The following is an 18,537-nucleotide window of genomic DNA, read 5'->3' on the forward strand; positions in this document are numbered from 1 at the left end:
AGGACACAAGAGCACCTGTTTTACTCATAGGGCTGTTGGGCAGTTTAACTCACCCATTTTCGCATAGTGGATGGGAATCATCTTTTGGCAGAGCCAAAATAACCACATTATTGTGTTTAGTGCCTGAATTTCTGCCCATTCTAAAGGTTAGGAGCAGATCCATGCTCCCAAATGTGTGCTGTGCCATCAGATGTGAAGTTTGTTGATGGAGTTCTGTATCCCTCTCTCCATCCTTGTGCATCATCTCTCACTACAGTCTCTAAACTGGTCAATTAATATCAATAATGAGATCAGCAGTGGGTTTTCCTGGTGTTTCCTCTTTCCTGCCTGGGGCACAGGTTTAGTCCAGCCCAGTGGGATTGCCTGGGCTGGAAGGTGGACCAACGTTATGCCATTCTCACACAGGGATCCATCTGCCCATCCAAACACCCCTCTGGACAACTCATGGATTCTGCTGCTCTACATTTTCAGGTCCAAAAGCAAAGTGCAAACTCCATGTTTGTTTTTTTTTAAGAGATTTTCACCATGCAAATCCCTATTGCTCTATGTTCCTCCTGGACCTTGGGTCTATATCCTTAAAAACACAACAAAACCAGGATTCAGATTGTGCTGGAGAAGTTTTCTCTGCGGAAGCTTCGCAGACCTTCCCTGACAATGGGCTGAGCTGAACTCTGTCGGAAAGAAACATTTCCAGATGGTTCCCCACTGAAACTCGAGGTGGCTGTGAACCCCCTCAAATCACAGAATCATTAAGTTTGGAGAAGACCTTTGACTGAAAGGATCAAAGGATGGTGGGGCATCCAGCACCTTCTAAATCAGACAGGCAAGGGTGAGCCATTACCTGTACAGCAGGTCATGCCCTTGTCTTCCTGAAAAGGCAGGAGACATTTGTGTTTAAAGACTGAACTGTCTTTTCCTAAGCAAAAGAGAACTGCTGACACAGCATCCCTGTGATCCTGAGACATTGGGAGAGAGCTTGAAGTTCAAAGAATCAGAAGTGGGGGCGAGAGTTTTGCCATCGGATGTGTCATGGGGGGGGTCAAAGCTGAGGAGAAGGTGACATCACAGGTGCATCACCCTGCAGACACCAGTCATGGGTAGGAGGGGAAACCAAGGGATGAGTCAGAGCCAGCTGCTGGGAAGGAGACAACACTAGTGTGCTTTGTGCTGGGTCCACATCCCCTTTGCTCTCTAAGGCAGAGGGTTTACAGCTCAGCGTAATCACCCAGTGAGGTCCTGAAATATTCCCTCTGGGGGATGGAATGGAGTATTTGGAGCAGGAGGTTGCAATCCACCCTTACCTCTGGCACCCTGAGTGTCCTCCAGGGTCCCACAGCCAATCCTCTGAGAGCTGAAGCATCCCAGGTGAAACGTGGCTGTTTTTCCCCTTCCTCTGCTTGTGCTGGAGCAGCACCCCGGGGCTCACACTGCGAGCACAGAGGACTCACGAGGGGTCTGCAAGAACACAGTAGGAAAAAAAGGGAACCTGGAAAAGCTCACCAGAGGACCACCCACCGCAGATACTTCCCAGAGGACATCTTTAAGGCTTCACTAATTGCCACGTGCCAGGCAAGTCCTGGGCTAGGAAGCGCTCAGGTAAGATGCTGCTACGCTGCCCACCGGCTTTGTGCATGAGGTGATCCAGACCCTGCGTGCTGTTTTATCCCCAACCTTGTGCAGCACAGAGGTAAAGGCTGCCAGCAGTTTGTAAGTCTGGGTATTACTGTCTAGCAGGAGCCAAGGTTTGAGTCGTTCTGCACTCAGGAGTGTTAGAGGAGCCCTAAATGGCCGAATTGTTACTTGTGCTGAGAGAAGCAGGCATGGTGTTTCCAATTATTCTTCATTTCAGACAACAGCGAGCTGTTTTGGTTTATTGGAGCAGTAGCTGGGTAGGGGAACAATATTGAGTAAACGGTGCTGAAAAAGGCTCAGTGTGAGGCAACAAATTTTTCTGACATAGACCCAACCTTACTCTGGAATATTGCTGGCAAGTCAATAATAGGTACGGCAGAAATCAATCGGGAATAATGTTGCAAATGAGGCAGGGAGCACAAAAAGTTCTTTCAGCTCTGTAAATAAATCTCTGTTTGTTCGGACAAGTAGCATTTATGACATGATATGGAGCTTCCAAAAGCAGGGATTTGGGCAAACAGGGAAAGACGCTGAGTTTATTAAGCAGGAAAAAAACCAGGCAGCCTTCTTTTCCTCCCAACAGTGTGGAGATAAAATATTAGAAACAAAACGCAAGCAAAGGGTTCTGATACTAAAGCATCTTACAGAGAGATTCAGCTGGGGGGGGGGAGGCAGTCTCCTGCTCAGAGACTATGCTCTCCTGGGCAATAAAATTATTTTTAGGCTACAAACCTATGTTACGATCCTGTAGAATTTAGCAGGAAATTATACCTTTCTGCTGAGCTCTTAGCCGATATTAAATCAGTGCAATAGAGTTTTAGAGGTTATTAAAAACTCTGTAAAAATTAAATTATTCTCTGTTTAACTCTACAGCATTTTAAAATAACTTCCATAAAACTGAGTTACATTTCTATCGACTCCCACTGCTTTCTTTCCTTACTCAGTTCTACGAGATTTTTTCCCCCATAAAGTTGTATTACATAACATTAAAATTACAGTTGATTTTCATTTGCTAGTGGACTGTCTTTCAGCTATTTTAGTCTTTATTAAAATGTACAACTCCATAGTACTAAAAAGTCAGTAGCACGGCAGAAAAATCGCATAAAGCACTTACAGATGCACATTGAAAGAAAGGTGATGTTAAAATCATTTAAAATATATTGAAATTCTAAGCTTTAAACCTTGGAAGGTTTGGTACCACCAGGATATTGAAAAAAAATTAAGGGAGAGTACAAACTGCAAACAGGAAAGGGCATTAGAAAAAATAGGAACTTTTATAATGTATGAGGCAGAGTAAGGAAACCTGAAAGGAAACTGGTAATCTGGCAGCCCATCAGAGAGTAAAAGGGGCAATTAGGATGTTGCAGAGAAGAGAAATGATTTCTTTGTGTCTGTTTCCAATCCAGAGATTGTCAGTGAAATACTTGTTCTGTGCTTGCTCTTTGCATGTAATAAATCTGGGAATATTGTCAAAGAATTAGGCTAAACTCGTACTTAAACATTTTGGTGGAATAACTACGTCAGCAGAAGCCCATGTGCTTTTTATATTATAGCAGCAGAAAGTCAGCATAATGCAAAAGACAGCTTAGTCTGCTGGAGGGAGCTTGTTCACCCCAAATTAACAAAAACTGAAGTGCCAACAAAAGATAAGTGTGTGTAATATCTCCATTGAGGCTGCACAGCCCCCGACTGCCAGGACGGGTCATGAAAGCAGCTCCTTCCCCATGGAAGTGTTCAAGGCAAGGTTGGATGGGACTTGGAGCAACCTGGTCTAGTGGAAAGTGTCCCTGCCCATGGCGGGGGGTTGGAACTGGATGGTCTTGAAGGTCCCTTCCAACCCAAACCATTCCATGATTCCATGGCTGGTGGCTTTTGCGTCTGCCCTGCAGAAGGGTTGGGAAGCCAGGAAAGCTGGAGGATGTCCCGTGGTAGTGGTTGACTCAGGGGCACCCCAAGAGCAAGGAGCCAGCCTGTGAGTCACGGGAAAAGTCTCAGATGTGAGAGTTTGGTTGTGTGTCCACAGGTGCTGCCTCATGGGGCTTGCTGTGGTACAGTCCTGATCCTCTCCCAGCACAGAGAAACTGGGGCTTGAGTGTCCCTTGCACAGAGGACAGGCTGGTGCACATGTCAGTCTGTCTTGGATATGAATTTAGGACATGGCCAGGGCTTTCTTGCCACAGAATCACAGAATCATTAAGGTTGGAAAAGACCTTTAAGATCATCAAGTCCAATCATCCTCCCAGCACCGCTGTGTTCCCCACTAAACTGTGTTCCCAAGTGCCACATCTGCACGTCTTTTCAATCCCTCCAGGGATGGTGACTCCACCACTGCCCTGGGCAGCCTGTGCCAACGCTTGACCACAATTTCCATGAACAAATTTTTCCTGATATCCAACCTGAACATCCCCCGGTACAACTAGAGGCCACTTCCTCTTGTCCTATCACTTGTTCCCTGGGAGCAGAGCCCAACCCCCACCTGCCTCCACCCTCCCATCAGGGAGTTGCAGAGAGAGCAAGATGGTCCTCCCTGAGCTTTCTTTTCTCCAGGCTGAGCCCTCCCAGCTCCCTCAGTTGCTCCTCATCAGACTTGCACTCCAGACCTTTCTCCACCTCCACAGGTCTTCTTTGGACACCCAACAGAAGTTCCAGACTTAGGAACCAGGGACCTGGTTTCTCAGTGTGAGCACAGCTACTGTCCCTTTCAGGCACCAGAGCGTCCAAGTTTGACCCTCATTCCATGTGGTGGTTGGAGAGAGACAGGCATCAGTTCAGAGCACACACCTGCAATGCCTGGTGTAATTCCTGTAATTCCTGGTACATAAAGGACATTTTTGGACATCCTCATGCGAACCACATCAACAGCCCCCCAAAAAAAGCAGGCAAGTGCCCTGGGCATTGTCCCTGCCATGGTTTATACATGATGGTTGTGCTGCCAGGTGCTCTGCTTTGGGACAATCCCATCTACCAAGCATTTCCCAGCACCTCTCTCTGAGGTGCTTATCTAGAGAAGTCATACGAGGGCAGAAAAAGAGATGCTGGAAAAAAAAGGATGAGCTAAAGAACGAGATGTCTTTAGGACTGATTAATGTACCTCCACATATTTTGGGGGGAAATTAGCTGTGAAGTATTAAGCCACTAGGGAATACATGCATTCATTGCATGTGACAAACCAAAGGCCTGGAGTACACCTGGGTAATGATGAACTCTACCATGGAAGAACAACCATGTAACAGCCATCCTGGCTGTGTTCCCTGGCCACTGGGATAAACTCCCAGCAGCATCTGGCCACCAGGATAAACTCTTCTACTCTCAAAAACAGGGACCATATAGTCAAACTGCCCATCAGGAGAGTTAATGTCAGGACTGTGCCCTGACATAATCCTGGAGACCATTCATTAGCCTTGGCCAAAACTGGCCCAGGGACCACACTAAAAATTTAAGAGCATGGGCAATGCTTGACCCTGTGCCCTGGCCCCACCTAGTCACTGCTGTAGGCTCAGACCAAGGCCCAACCAGCCCAACAGACGACCTCCAGCCATGCCCCTGTGCACCCTCACACCCCACGGGGCTCTTTGCAACGAGCAGGTCTCCACCCAGGAGGAATTCGTGGCTGTGGGATCTGTCTCACGGACTCCAGCATTGCGCAAAAACAGGAAAGCCGTGCAGTCACTGTGGCTAAAAGCAAATTCATGATTAGCTAATATGTTTTGCTCTAATACTAACACTGTGATGTCTGGTGCTAGCTCAATAGCCAAAAATGACTGGTGATAGTTACACCCTGTGCTTTGCACAGAACAATAAATAAATGATCCAACAAAAATGCCTTGCTTGGTCTATCCCCGTTTCCTTGCTAAGGTGCAGGCAGAAGTGCCAGTCCCAAGCTCCTAGAGCCAGGACTTTTCATGCTTTAGCCTGAGACTTCCAGCATCCTCCCATTCATCACTGTCCTCAGTGGTTTTCAAAAATCTCGGCTATGAAGCAACCAGCCCAAGTGAAGGCAACATAAATAGTTGTGCTGGTGAAGGCTCAGCTTGTGCCCTGCATGGTCACTGTCTGCAGCCAAACCAGCTGCAGACATGCAAAAGAGACTTTTCCCAAGTGCATGCCACAGCTCGTGTTCTGGACAGCTTGTGTCCCCCAGCACTGCTGTTGACTGGCCTGGTGAGGGTAGAGGGGTGGCCTTGAATTCCTTCAAGGAGCACCACGTCTCTCCACCAAGAACAGCACGATGGGATCCCACCTCTTTCCACAGCATAGAATCTATGACAGGTTGCCCAGAGAAGCTGTGGCTGCCCCATCCCTGGAAGTGTTCAAGGCCAGGTTGGATGTGGCTTGGAGCAGCCTGGTCCAGTGGAAGGTGTCCCTGCCTGTGGCAGGGGATTGGAACTGGATGATCTTCAAGGTCCCTTCCAACCCAAAACATTCTATAAGGGATGATAGCAGCAAGGACCTGCTAAACCTTTTCCCCTTTCGTTTCCAGCTACAGAGCACTTCCCAAAGGAGCCAGGCAGAGTCTGGCCCAGCATGGATGATGTGGCTTTTGGCTAGCCCTTTTCACTTGTGGCTCTCAAAGCATTTGACAGAGTGCTCTCCTCGCTCTCCTGTAATTGCACTAATCTAAGCAATGCACATAATGATTCAGAGGCTTTATAATCACATACCTTTGTCCAAAGGACATGGCACAAAACCATCTATCTGCAACTGAAAATAATCTCCCCTCGTTCAGGTTGCAGTCAAGAGTTAATTGCATGGAAATAAAATGCAGAAGACTTTAGACACCATCCCAAGAAACTGTTGCTGTCATTCTTCCAGCTGGTCAAGATGTGATGATCTGTATCAGTTACTCAGCAACTCAAGTGGCATTGGGCTGCTTTGATTTAAGGTCCCGTAGACTCACTTGAACTTGCACACAGGAATAAGTTCTCCTAAGGACACACAGTCTCCCCTTGGAAACTTCTTGTGAATCCTGGAATTCCTTTGAATTGGAGGGAGGAGGGTTTTTTTTTTTTCCTTGGGCCCGCTGACTGCTTGTGAATCAGCCTTCTGGAGAAAAATTTGGTGATAATTTAAGGTTTAGCTAATGCACAGGGCGATCTTTTGGCAACCCTGTGATGCAAGCTTGACGTTTTCAGGTTATAAACCTCAAGCGAATAAGAAGAGAAAGAAGGATGGCTTCAGGAAAGTTCCATTGGGCTGTAAGTCAGAGGCTGTTCCACAACATTTTATCTCTGAAATGTCACGCTGTACTGGCCTCAAAGCAAGAAGAACAGACGGTTCAACTAATACAATTATTTTAGGATCCTTTCATCATAAACAGTGAGCATGCCAAAATGAAAACGTATCATGGGAAAGCATTTCTCATTGAAGCCTGAATCTCCTCCCTAATGTTTATTCTATGTCATGGAGAACACCGAGGGCCAAATACACTCCGGGTTAAAAACACTGGCATCAGCTCTTGCAACACAGATCTGGCAGGGATTCAGGATGTGACAGCTGAAGGAGGCTGCAGCCTCCCTTGGACCAGCAAACCAGTTGGTGCTTGGTGCTGGCCAGTGAGGAAAGGGGATGAGAGGAGAAATCTGGAGCGTGCCATGGAGGTTTGTTTCCTTTCTGGAGCTGCTGGCTGGCATCCTGAATCTCTGCTGTGATGTCCCAAGTGCCTGCAAAGTGCAGAGTAGGTGGGTAGCAGCAAAATTCTACTCCTTTATTGGTATAAATCCCTGCATCGTGGTGGTTGTTCCTCCTTGGAACAGCTCTTTGAATGCTGTCCTGGGTGCTAAATCAATCTCTTCTCTGTCTTCAAGAACATCCTGAAGTCTTTTTCCTGAAAAAAAAAAAAAAAAAAAAAGCTTTGAGTGCTGTTAGTTGAGTTGGGGTTGCTGCAAGATTCCCTCAGCATGTTCCCACTTAGTGGATTATTTGGGCTGTTTAATTGTTCCCACACTTTGGGCCATTGTCTTTTGTCTTGCCAATGTGATCCATTAATTTAACAACAGTGACACTGCACTTTGCTGTATTTAAATTCACCTTATTTCCTTGGCTCTCTCCTACCATGAGTCTGGAACTTCCACGTCATCTTGAAGTTTATCAGTGATGATTATTATCATTTCCTCTGGGTCAATCCTAAAGACACTGAGCAACCCAGGGTCCAAAATAAATAAATGGAAGGCTTCAATATCTCCAGTCTAATTGAATTTCAAATTACATTATAAGATCTCTTGCTGAAATAGTTTTTAATCCATTTAGTATCCTAGATTAGGTTTTGTACCGTTTTTCTTTAATTGGGACTGTGTTCAGGAACTGTTCAATAACTTGCAGAAATCTAAGTAATTTATAACAGCCTTATCTTTATTAACCAAACTTACTTTCTCATTAAAAAAACATTCATTTGTGTGACATGACAGGCTTTCCATAAAACTGCTCAGGCATATCAATCAGGTTAGCATCCTTTAATTCATTACTAATCACAGCCTATATCAGATTTTCTTTGATACTGTTTGGGATCAGTGTTAAACCAATGAATTCATAATTACCTGGGATTTTTCCCATTATATGCAATACAGTCTTCTGGATTCTGCACAGAGTATTCTTACAAATTTATGCAAAACAGAACCAACACGCTCAGGCAGTGTACAGTGGTTTTATTGGCAGTCAGTTGGAGGAGGACAGCAACATGACCACCGCAGATCCATCTGCACAGATCCCAGCATCACACAGATTTGGGGAGGAAAAGAACTCCAGGGAACTCCAGATTTCCTTCTCACGGCAGGGCTGATGTCACCCTTCCATCAGATTTCCCAGAGCCTTGCCAAACTGACTTTTGCAAGGATGGATATCCCCAAAGCCCTCTGGACACCTGTTCCAACAGTTGACTGCTTTAGTTGTATTCCCCTCTCCCTTCCAATATCTAATTTTAACATTTTTTGCTGCAACTTGGGTTGATTTTTCTCTTGCCCTATCGCTGTGCGCCTTCAAGAAAAATCTGGTGCTGTCTTTTCAATAATCTCTTATGGGTAGTTAGTGACAGCAGAAGGCCTTGTTGTCTCAATAACCTCTCTCTCCTGGGTCCCACCAAGTGCCCTCTGCAGGCTCAGTTCTGGCCCCAATGTGGTGGAATGTCCACCTTCACCACCAGCTCCAATGATGGGGAGCAGGCTGCTCAGGTACTGAGAGCTACTTGTTCAATGTTCTCTGCCAAAATAGAAGGGGACAAATACATTCTCCTGGCTTAAATGCTGCCTCAATCCTTGCACCTGCTCAGTGGAGAGTGTTCCTGAGCCTGGAGAGCCTAAGGAAAGCCTTAGCTCACCTGTGTGTAGTTAATGAGAAAGAAGAGGCAGGTGGATGTGGGTGGAACTGCAGGTCTGTGTGACCTTGCAGGTTTATGTTCTTCCTTGTTTAGAGATGTGATCACTTGATGAACAACAGTGACCCAGAGAGCTGGGAACTTAATTTAATACATCTCATATGGGCCTGGGTTTGTTGTCTGATTTACTAAAAGATAGCAGCACAGTTTTGGGTGGGAAAAAAAAATACCATCTGTGTGATGGACACTATAAATCTCAAAGGGCAAAGGGATGTTTCAGTGCATGGTACACTCAGACCTCTTAATTCCCATTTCCTAAATGCCTACTCAGTCTCACACCGAGCTGGAGAGGGGAACCTCAGCAGGCAGGTGACCTCTGTAATGCTTACAGGAGCCATCATCTTAACCAACCATCCTAAAAAGGCTTTTAATAAAGCCTCCTAGCTCTAAATCTAAGCACTGGGAAGAAGAGAGAAGGAGATGAGGGGATGGGAAATGTCCTCTTTCGTCCTTATGGCTGGAGGTAAAAGTCAGGGCAAGGACTGGCATATTGCAGAGGTGAACACGGGTGTAGGAGACAAACTGATTATTAATTAGATCTGCAATAATAGAGCAAAATGAATAATGGTTTCCTATCTGGCAAATGAGCCTCTGCAAAGAGGGACTGCACAACAACTGCCTTGCAAGCCCAGCAGAAGGGTGTGAAACTGTGTTTGGAGAAAGCTGGCACCAAAAGTTCAAATGCTGGAGCAAAGATCCTGTGGGACGAGGAAATTGGAGCTCTCTGAGATTAGACTCTGACTAACAGTGAGGAAGGTGGAGGTTAATTAAAAAAAGAGATAACAAAATGATGGAGCGTCTTCCTCTGAGGAAAAGAAGGAGTGAAGGGAGCAGAAAAAAGGAGGATGGACATTAAGCTGCACAAAGACTGGAAACAAGATTAGGAAAATGATGTCTGTAAAGGAATAGTGTGACTGTGGAGGACTAAAATGAGAAAGACCAAAGGCAAAATGAGTTTCAATTAGGAAGGGATATAGAGGTTGATAAAAGAATGCTCTGCAAAGGTACTGAAATAAGAGGAAAGCAATGGAAATTATACTGAATTAAGGGAAAGTGAGAGAACAGAAATGACAGAGAAAAGAATGGACCACTCATTAGTTTCTATGCTTTGGCCATGGAGGGGAAAAAAATAAAGATTATAAACTGGTATTTATCAGAACCACTCTTACCAAGGGGGTAAGACAATTCCAAAACAGCAAATAAACCCCGTTGAAATCATTCAGGGAAGTTAGACAAGTTCAAGTCAGCAGGACTGGATGAAGTTCCCCCTAGAGCACTTGAGGCACTGGCCAGAGCAATCTGACTCATTAGTAATTATCCAGGAGAGCTCATGGAGAACAGGGGAGATCCCAGAGGAGGGGGAGAAGGGCAAACACAGCTCCTGTCTTTAGACAGGGGGATGAAGGACTTAGGGAATTACACAGCAGTCAGTTCAGCAAGTAATGCAGAAAACACAATACAATAAACTGTTAAATGGTCACTTATTTAAGCATTTGACTGATAATAGAAAAACATACAATCAACCAGACTGGATTTGTCATAAATGAGTGATGTTAAAACCATCTAGTTTCCATCTTTGAACCCAACAGCTGTTTTGTAGAATAAGGCAGAGGGAGGATATGTCATGTATTTTGAAATAGGCAGGGTTTTTAACACCCTTTCACATGACATTTCCATAAGCTGACCGGGAACTATGATCTCTGTGAAATCATCTGAAGACAGACTTGACAGAAAAAAAAATTGTATTTACACAAGAATTACTAATTCCTTTCCTTTGGATTTAGAGGGTTTTCCAAAAGGGCTCCCTCAGGGTTTGCTCCTGGACACAGTTCTAGTATTTTCATTAGTTATTAGGATGACAAAATAAAGAATATATAAATACTCCAGAGAATTTCTTCCAAATTGTGGCTGGGAAATTGCAGTAACAGCAAAAAATCAACCAGATTTGGTTCAGTAAGGTCATAAGCTACAAAATATGTCAATGCAAAGTGGTAAATCAGTGGTCAAGCAGATATTAAATGGAAAAAGAGCCATGAACAAGGCACTGAAGAGTACACAGCTGTTGCAAAACAGGGAAAATTTTATTCTGGGTGTATCAACAAGAGTGAAACATCAGAAGCAATGATTCCACTCTAACAATGGCTCAGGTGAAATACCAGGTGCGGGTCTGGATGTCATGCTAAGAGGAAGTAGAAGAAAGTTGTAGACAAATCATAGAGGGGCTGGAGGAAAGCAACAGGGATTATAAGTGGTTCAAAAAAATTGGAGGATTTTCTTCGCTTCTTCCGGAAGGGGAAAAAGATGTGTGAGAAGATGAAAACCGCCTTCTAAGGCAGAGGAGACTTATAAAAAGGATATTGACAATTGTTCTGGGTCCTGCAGAAGTAAATTGGCTGGTTTCCTGCAAAGATCATTGTTACTGGATATCTGGAAAAGAAGAAAACCCCACAAATCAAACCCCAAAGCTTCTTAATTCAAAGCGAATTTCTTTGAATTAAAATCTCTAAATTTGTTCCTAAGTCTCCCTCTCTGGAAGTTGATTAGCTTCTCTCAGGGAGGGTTGGATCCTGCTCAGAGTGGTCTTTCTCCATCTCTCCTTTTCCATGACTGTCTCCTCAAGGTGTGCCAAATCTTACATCCTCCCCATGCCTGCCCAGAATGTAAAATATCAATGCAGATCCTGTGTTGGAGCTTCAGCAGAGCTTCAAACACTCTGTTGGTGTTAATTAATTATCCAACAACAGCAGGAAGCCAGTGGTACCAAATGAGTCCGGGAGCTTCCCCGACCAGTAACAAAATCAATCCCTCCTCCCGTGTGTTGCAGAGCTCCACCAGTTCTCTTTTCTAATGCACCAGTACAGCTCTAAGAAGCAGAATGAAGAGCCTCCTCTCCTGCAGACCTCCCACAGACAGTGTGTGGTTGATGGGGACGAATGTGGTGCCGAGGTCCTCGCTCCCAAGGGCTACAATAATTAGGGAATGTGCTGGAGTGCAAAGCAGTTGTGCAAAAACACACATTGCACAGCAGGAAAACAGCGTGTTTCTCACTTTTTCCTAGCAAGGAACATCTTAATTTGCAAATAAAGGAATAATACATGGATAAAGTTTGCCAGAAGTGTTGTTCAGAAAGAGCAGGTGGTGAGGAAAAAGGAAGAGGGCGTTTGCAAGCTATATTCCTATCTGGAAGGGATATACTTTCTCTGAACTCTGGGAAGATTATGAAACAATCTGCTGGATGTCTCTGGGTAGTGATAAAGGAAGGGAGAAATCAAACAAAACCAGGAGCAGTCTCATGGTAGAGTCCATTGTGCATCAACTAATAAAAAAAAAAGGAGATTGAGGGGGGTGTTTTTTGAGAAATAAAAGGGTTATGTAATGAACAAGTGCTAGTGGATCTGAAGGACAATGATACATCAAGGATATTGTGAATTTTAAAGTGAGGAAAAAGAGAAAAAAAGGAAAAGAGAGGAAAAAAAGAAGAGAAGGAATTTCAGAGTTTGCCTGCTGTTCAGCACAGCCCTTAGGGTCTTTAGGAATTTTCTGGTATTCTGAAGTGTTGCCTTCTCCCTTCTTAGACTTAAACACCAAGTTCTGAATTGATCAGACAGCAGGGATGGGTTTCTGTGAGCATCTTTCTTCTTGTAAAACACTTTGTTTCACCTGTACAAGTAGCATAACTGTGGACTGAACTTCTCAGTGTAGATGTGCAGCATGGTTTTGGGGAGGGCATGATGTCCATCCATATTTTTACAGAGGGAGCAACCGAGCACGGACCAGCTCATTGTGTCAGGCAGCAAGACGAGTCCCTAACACCTATGAATTTGTTGCTATGTTTACCTTGACTATTTACCAAAGGCATGAAACTGAAGGTGTTCAACTCAAAAATCACTTTATGGATCTCGTATGATGCTTGCAGCACCCCCCTTCAGCGACTAAATAACTCCTCTTCTCAGGAGCATAACACAGAGGTAAAGAGATCAATAATGAATATTTGGCAGATTTTGATAAGCCTTGAGGGTGAGACCCCTTTGTTCACTGGAGAAATGAGGTGGGAAATCAATGTGCATACGGTCCCTGCACCTCTTTGCTCTGTTGCTCTCAGGACGCTGGGGTGGCTGTAGCTACTGCACTTCTGTTTGCTGAAGAGGTGGATGAGGAAATGATCAGAGAGGGTAGGATGTGGTTAAAGCCTCGGTTTGCTAACTGGGGCTAATATGAGGGGAGTATATTATGCCTCACATCCATTAAGGCCTCCCCAGCAATCGCCTCCCACGAAGGCGAAGGAGCAGCAGAGAAGGAATTGTGACTTCCTGAGTCCCAGTAGCTCCTGGAGCTGTTCCTGTTAATATTCAATTATGTGCTGCCCTGGACTTAGAGCACTGAACTACATCTCACTTCAGCCCTGAGGCTCAGCTGCAACAAACACAGCTGCAGGAGGGCTGAGCCACGGAGAAAAACAGCCCCAAAACACACCTCCAGCCGTCTGTGTGGAACCAGCACGAGGGAGGAACCATCTACCCTCTCCAGGCTGAGAGACTTTGGGGAGCTGCTCATACTGTGAGCTGTGGGCAGGGTCATCAAACTCTTTTCCCCCTGCTTTTTATCCTGGATGTGCCAACTGACCACAGAATGCTCTGCATGTGCTTCCTCCTCATCTCACACCACACACCTTCTGCTATGGCTTTTCCTTCATCTCACCCCCCCCAACCCTGACTGTCTCCCATCCCTGTTGACCCACCCACCCTCTGATAAACCCCTTCCACTTCCAGATCATGGTATTAACTTGACATTTGCAAAAGGTCACTGTGTTTGCTCTGCCTGAGTGTTACATCGCTCACTCTTTTGTTGTTCTGAGTTGTAAGCCCTTCAAGGCAGAGGTTATCTCCTAGAGTGTGACTACACAGTGTCCAGGAAAACGAGGCCCCTGGTCTCAGCTGGTGTCTAACAGCTGTAACAAAGACAATACCGTGCTCCTCAATGGAGAGGCTGGCTCTAATTTTATAAATTAATCCTCAGAGGTTAATGAATCTTTATTTATACGTAAAAGCCTTCCTTCCAGAAGAGGTCCATAAGCAGGATCACAACCAACCAAAGAGCGCCAGTGCCAGATCCCTCCTGTATTTCCAGGAGCCCATTTGGACCATGTGGTATTGCTGGAGCATATGCCATTTGCTGCAGGAACAAATGTGGGACATAAGGGAGGTGACACACAATACTTACTTTGTGCATCCAGTTTATGCAGATGAAGTTCTGGCTTTTTTTAGCCTGGGCTTTGTCACGCTGAAACTGTTTGCTGCATCAGATTAATAGCAATGGAGATGAGCGTGTATGACACGTGTTTGGGTGTCTGTCCTGCGGTGGTTGGTGCCAGCAAGGTGCAACTGGTAGAGAAAGGGCACATGAATTAAGCCCTTTGCCCTTAGGTAAGAATGGATCTGATCCCATCCACAGTCCTGACCTGACCAGCATCCCTTGAGGAGAAGATGCAGGGCTGGAGCTCTCCCATGCCATAATCTCTGGGAGAGCTCCAGCCAAGGAGGGACTCAGCACTTCCCTTCTATCCATGAGGAGACACTCCAGGCTTGGCTCTTCTCAAGCATAAACCAACTCTGAGGCTCAGCCACAGTGAGGCTACACCAGAAGGGAGGATAGAAGAGTGGGGCTGCAGGACTGGGCAGGCTGAGTTTGTGGTTGAGGCTTCTCCTCACCTCATGTTGGCATCGCAGTGGAAATGCATCTGGAAGAGCTGCACGTCTGGAAGAGGTGCTGATGGGGGATCTTTGCCTTTAGCTTTGGTGCCAAGACCAACAGAGCATCAGACTGACAGCCGTGCTGGCTCTAAGAACAGCCCAACCTGGCTCCTCTGCCACAGTTTGTTTTGAGACTGACACAAAGCCAGAGCGTTCACAAAAAGAACGTACAGCCTTTCCCAGGTACTAATTTTCCCCCTGCGTATGGTGGGAATCCTTAAATTCCTCTACTATTTTGCTTTGAAAATTACTTATTCCCCGAGCTACCCTGGCTCCTCTGCCTCTCCATGATATATCCCTCGCCTGCCAGGACACCAGGCTAGGCTCAGAGTCACTACACACAGATTAATTGTCTGGTACGGATGGGTTGGGTGGCTGGAAGGTGGCTGCCAACCCAGAGGTGTTATGCCTAAGTTCTGCTTCAATTTATGATCTCTCTCCCTCCTGTCTGCGTGCAACTTGCAGGAATATAACTGTCTCTGAAATATCTGCTTCCTCCCAAATTCATCTGACATTCATTAATGGGCTCAGAAGCTTTTGGGAGAGGGGGATGGACACACATGCACAGAAAAGCAGCACAGCAGAACCTTTATTTCCTTAGGGAAGCAGCCTAAAGAAATATTAGCATTTATTCTCCTCTGTTGCTGAGCTTACGACCCACACAAATAACAGGGAATAGCAAGCGAGCAGCCGACTGCAGAATGGGAACAGGGAAAATGACTCAGCAGGCTTGGCACTGATCTGGAGAATATGCAGGTACATTATAACCTTGCTTGAGCATCAATCTGATCCGTGACGTGACGTAGAAACAGCAGCTACTGTGGATATTTGCATCCGACGGAAACATTCCTCCTGATAAATGATTTAGCTCTGCTCTTGCAAATAGTTATATCCAGGAGCAGAGCAGGTGAGAAGCTGCTTTCATATTTGCCATGAAAGGAGAGAAAAAAGTTCAATGAAAACCTCTGACTGATTTCTAAATACCCTTTTTTATTTTTTTTTCCTCTGTTATCAGTCGACAAATAGCTGCTGAATTATAGTTTCATGCTTTGTTCGTGTCATTTTCCCCAAGATCAGTATTTCCTGCTACATCACCTTAGAAACTTGATCAACAAACACTCTGCTCGACACATAAACAAAGCTTTATTTTACACTATTTTTGACAGCAGCCACAGTTTTAGAAAACAGAACATTTCAGGTTCTCTGGGCTATTTGCCTCAATGTCACAATTTGGTTTTGGTTTTGAGGGCCTGTCAGCATTGTTTATACGCAGATCTTTAGCAATAGTGATGTTTTTGTGCGAGTGGCAATGAAAATATATTGCTGCAAACTGCCTTCTGGAATCAGACTTTCTTCTCTTCTATGAAGAGTCTAAATGAAACTGCACTTTCTAACACACGGGAAGTAAAGAGTGAAATGAATTCGAAAGAGAAGTGAAACGAGAAGACTCAGTTTCAACAACAAAAATGAACCAAAAAGAAGCAAAGACAACTTCGACAATGAATCAGGACCATCTCCAAAGCTCAAGCTGCAATATAATCCAGGAGTGTTATCTCCAACAGAACAACTGAAGAACTTAGCAGGCCCTTTAAATACTTCCTTATGGAATAGTATAAAATCTTGTCCTGACCTCACGACAAGGTCTTTGTTTTATTGTGAAAAAGCAAGACCAGAGCCTTGTAAAGTTTTCTTACTTGGTTTCACAAGATGAGCATTTCCCAGGTAGCTGCTGTGAAAACACAAATTAATCCAAGAGCAAACAGGGGATTTTATTTGGCAGTTTTTAAAAACCCGCACAAGAACCCCAGCTAGTGAGCCTCCTGTGATCTGCTACCACACAGAGTCCATCAGTTAGGGATTAATTTTAAGGCAGATATTAAAGCCTATCACATGATGAAGGATTTTCCTGTATGTGGACTTCAGTGGGGTGCTTTAAATCCTGTGCGTGCGCGGGTATACACGTTTATGTGCACGCCGGGGTTTGTTCAAACCTTTTCCATTCACAGGCAGACACAGCCTGAGGCTTCTTCAGGCCTTTCCAGGGAACAGAAACTCGGGAGGGGAGGGAGGGAGAAGGGTCATGTTTAAACCTCCCGTTTTTAAAAGTAAGTTTTTGAAGGAGACAGGCTCAGGTGGAAGGAGCCGAGATCGCCAGGATTTTATAACTAACACAATTTTTTAAGAGGAGGCAGAATCCCTGCTCTTTCTTAAGTGCAAGATCTCCTTGCAAGAATTTAAAGCGAATTAGGGGGGGAAAGCGCCCTTTTTACAGAAATGCATCGTTTTGCTTTCCTGCTGGGCTGTAACCTAAAGCGTCTTGGCTGGAGAAAATGAAATAAAGCTGAGTGATGGTGCGCTGTCACTGCTGCTGCCGACACTGCCTCCTGCAAATCTCCCGACATCGCGCACCGATCTCCCGGTCAGAGCCCGGGAAGCAGAGCGGTGCCTCCTCCTTCCAGGCTCAATCCTGCGCCACACAAACTTACCCTCCAGCTTTGTAAAGCACGGCCGGGGTTTGCAGCGAGCGGCTCTGCCCGAGGTGCCGCTTTCCCAGGGCTGGTGTGGCGAGGAAACTCTTCCCATGACACAGCAGAACAGCAACAGCAGCAGCAGCAGAGTAAAACAGATCAGTTCTGGCAGTGCTCCTGGAAGACTACTTTATATCCCAGCTCCAGCCTCTTCCTCCTTTCAGGATGAATTTGAAGGAGGGAAGATGGAATAAAAGGAGGCTTGGTGAGGCAGGGAAATAAGGCCCAGGGAGATGGGAAACAAGGCACACTGGAGGTGGTCTCCACGGCATGGGGACAGCCTGGATAAACGGCAGAAAGGAACCCAGAGGAAGAAATCCCCCCAAAATAGGATGGGAAGGAGAGGCAAACACAAACAGTGTGTACAGTGGATGAATAGAAGACTCTGAGAGGAAGGAAAGAAAGAAAGAAGGATAAACTGTTTCTCACTTTATTTTTTAATTCTTTTCCGCTAAAATCATTACTAATTTCTACAAAACTCCTGAAAGTTTTGATAAAATAATAGCAGAGGTTATCTGAAACACTGTTCTGTAGATACACAGCTCATTTCACGGGCACTTGAAAATGAGAGGGGCAGAGCACAGGTACTTCAACCCCAAAGCACGAACGGGAGAGAGAAGGGAGATGGACGATCTGCTGTCATTGCAGGATTGGGCCTGGATGGCCGGGCAGCTCCAGTCCCTTCCCGAGGCTAACAGGCACCAGCATCAACCTGGCAGTCGGAAAAAAAGTCGTTTATACGAATCCCACCAGGAAAACTCGGTGGGACACTGAAGAAATTAAATCCCCAACTTAAAATTTGTTGCACCTGTGGGTCGTGCTTTGATCTGCCGAGGGGCTGCTGGAAGCGGTAGGGAAGGAGGGAATGCGGAATTGCTTTTCCTCCTTCAGTTTTTGACAACGAATCCATCTCCCCCTCTCAATTCAGCCCCTCGAGCCTTGCACTTGACCACAAATACCGACGTGATGCCACCGGTTCGGGAGCGGAATGTGGGGATCTCTCGCAGGAACTTTTCACGGGGAAAACCCCGAGAGCCCCCTGCGCGTTGTCAGCCCGGCGGCGGGAGCGTGCAGCGGGTGGGCTTTATCTCCCGGATCCCAAATCCTGGGGGCAGAAGGAGAACGGGGAATAAAACCCACTTCAGCACCGCAGGCGGAACAGCAGCCGGAGGAACGCCGCGCTGCCGCCGGCCGGCCCCGCACCCCCGGCGGGATGCGCGGGGCACCGGGGGCTGCCCGAACCACGGGGAATGTCGGCACC

The 18,537-nt window shown here is 45.9% G+C and overlaps 1 long non-coding RNA gene across 1 annotated transcript; it reads right to left on the reverse strand.

The window, feature by feature from the left end:
- Positions 1-17,680: 17,680 nt before the first annotated feature.
- LOC116787366 lies at positions 17,681-18,389 on the reverse strand. The gene is made up of 2 exons (XR_004357268.1): positions 18,085-18,389; positions 17,681-17,988 (listed from the first exon to the last, which is right to left on the reverse strand). It is a non-coding gene; the product is annotated as an uncharacterized LOC116787366 (long non-coding RNA).
- Positions 18,390-18,537: the final 148 nt, after the last annotated feature.

Source organism: Chiroxiphia lanceolata, chromosome 5, assembly GCF_009829145.1.
Source record: "Chiroxiphia lanceolata isolate bChiLan1 chromosome 5, bChiLan1.pri, whole genome shotgun sequence".
In the NCBI taxonomy this organism is placed as follows: Eukaryota; Metazoa; Chordata; class Aves; order Passeriformes; family Pipridae; genus Chiroxiphia; species Chiroxiphia lanceolata.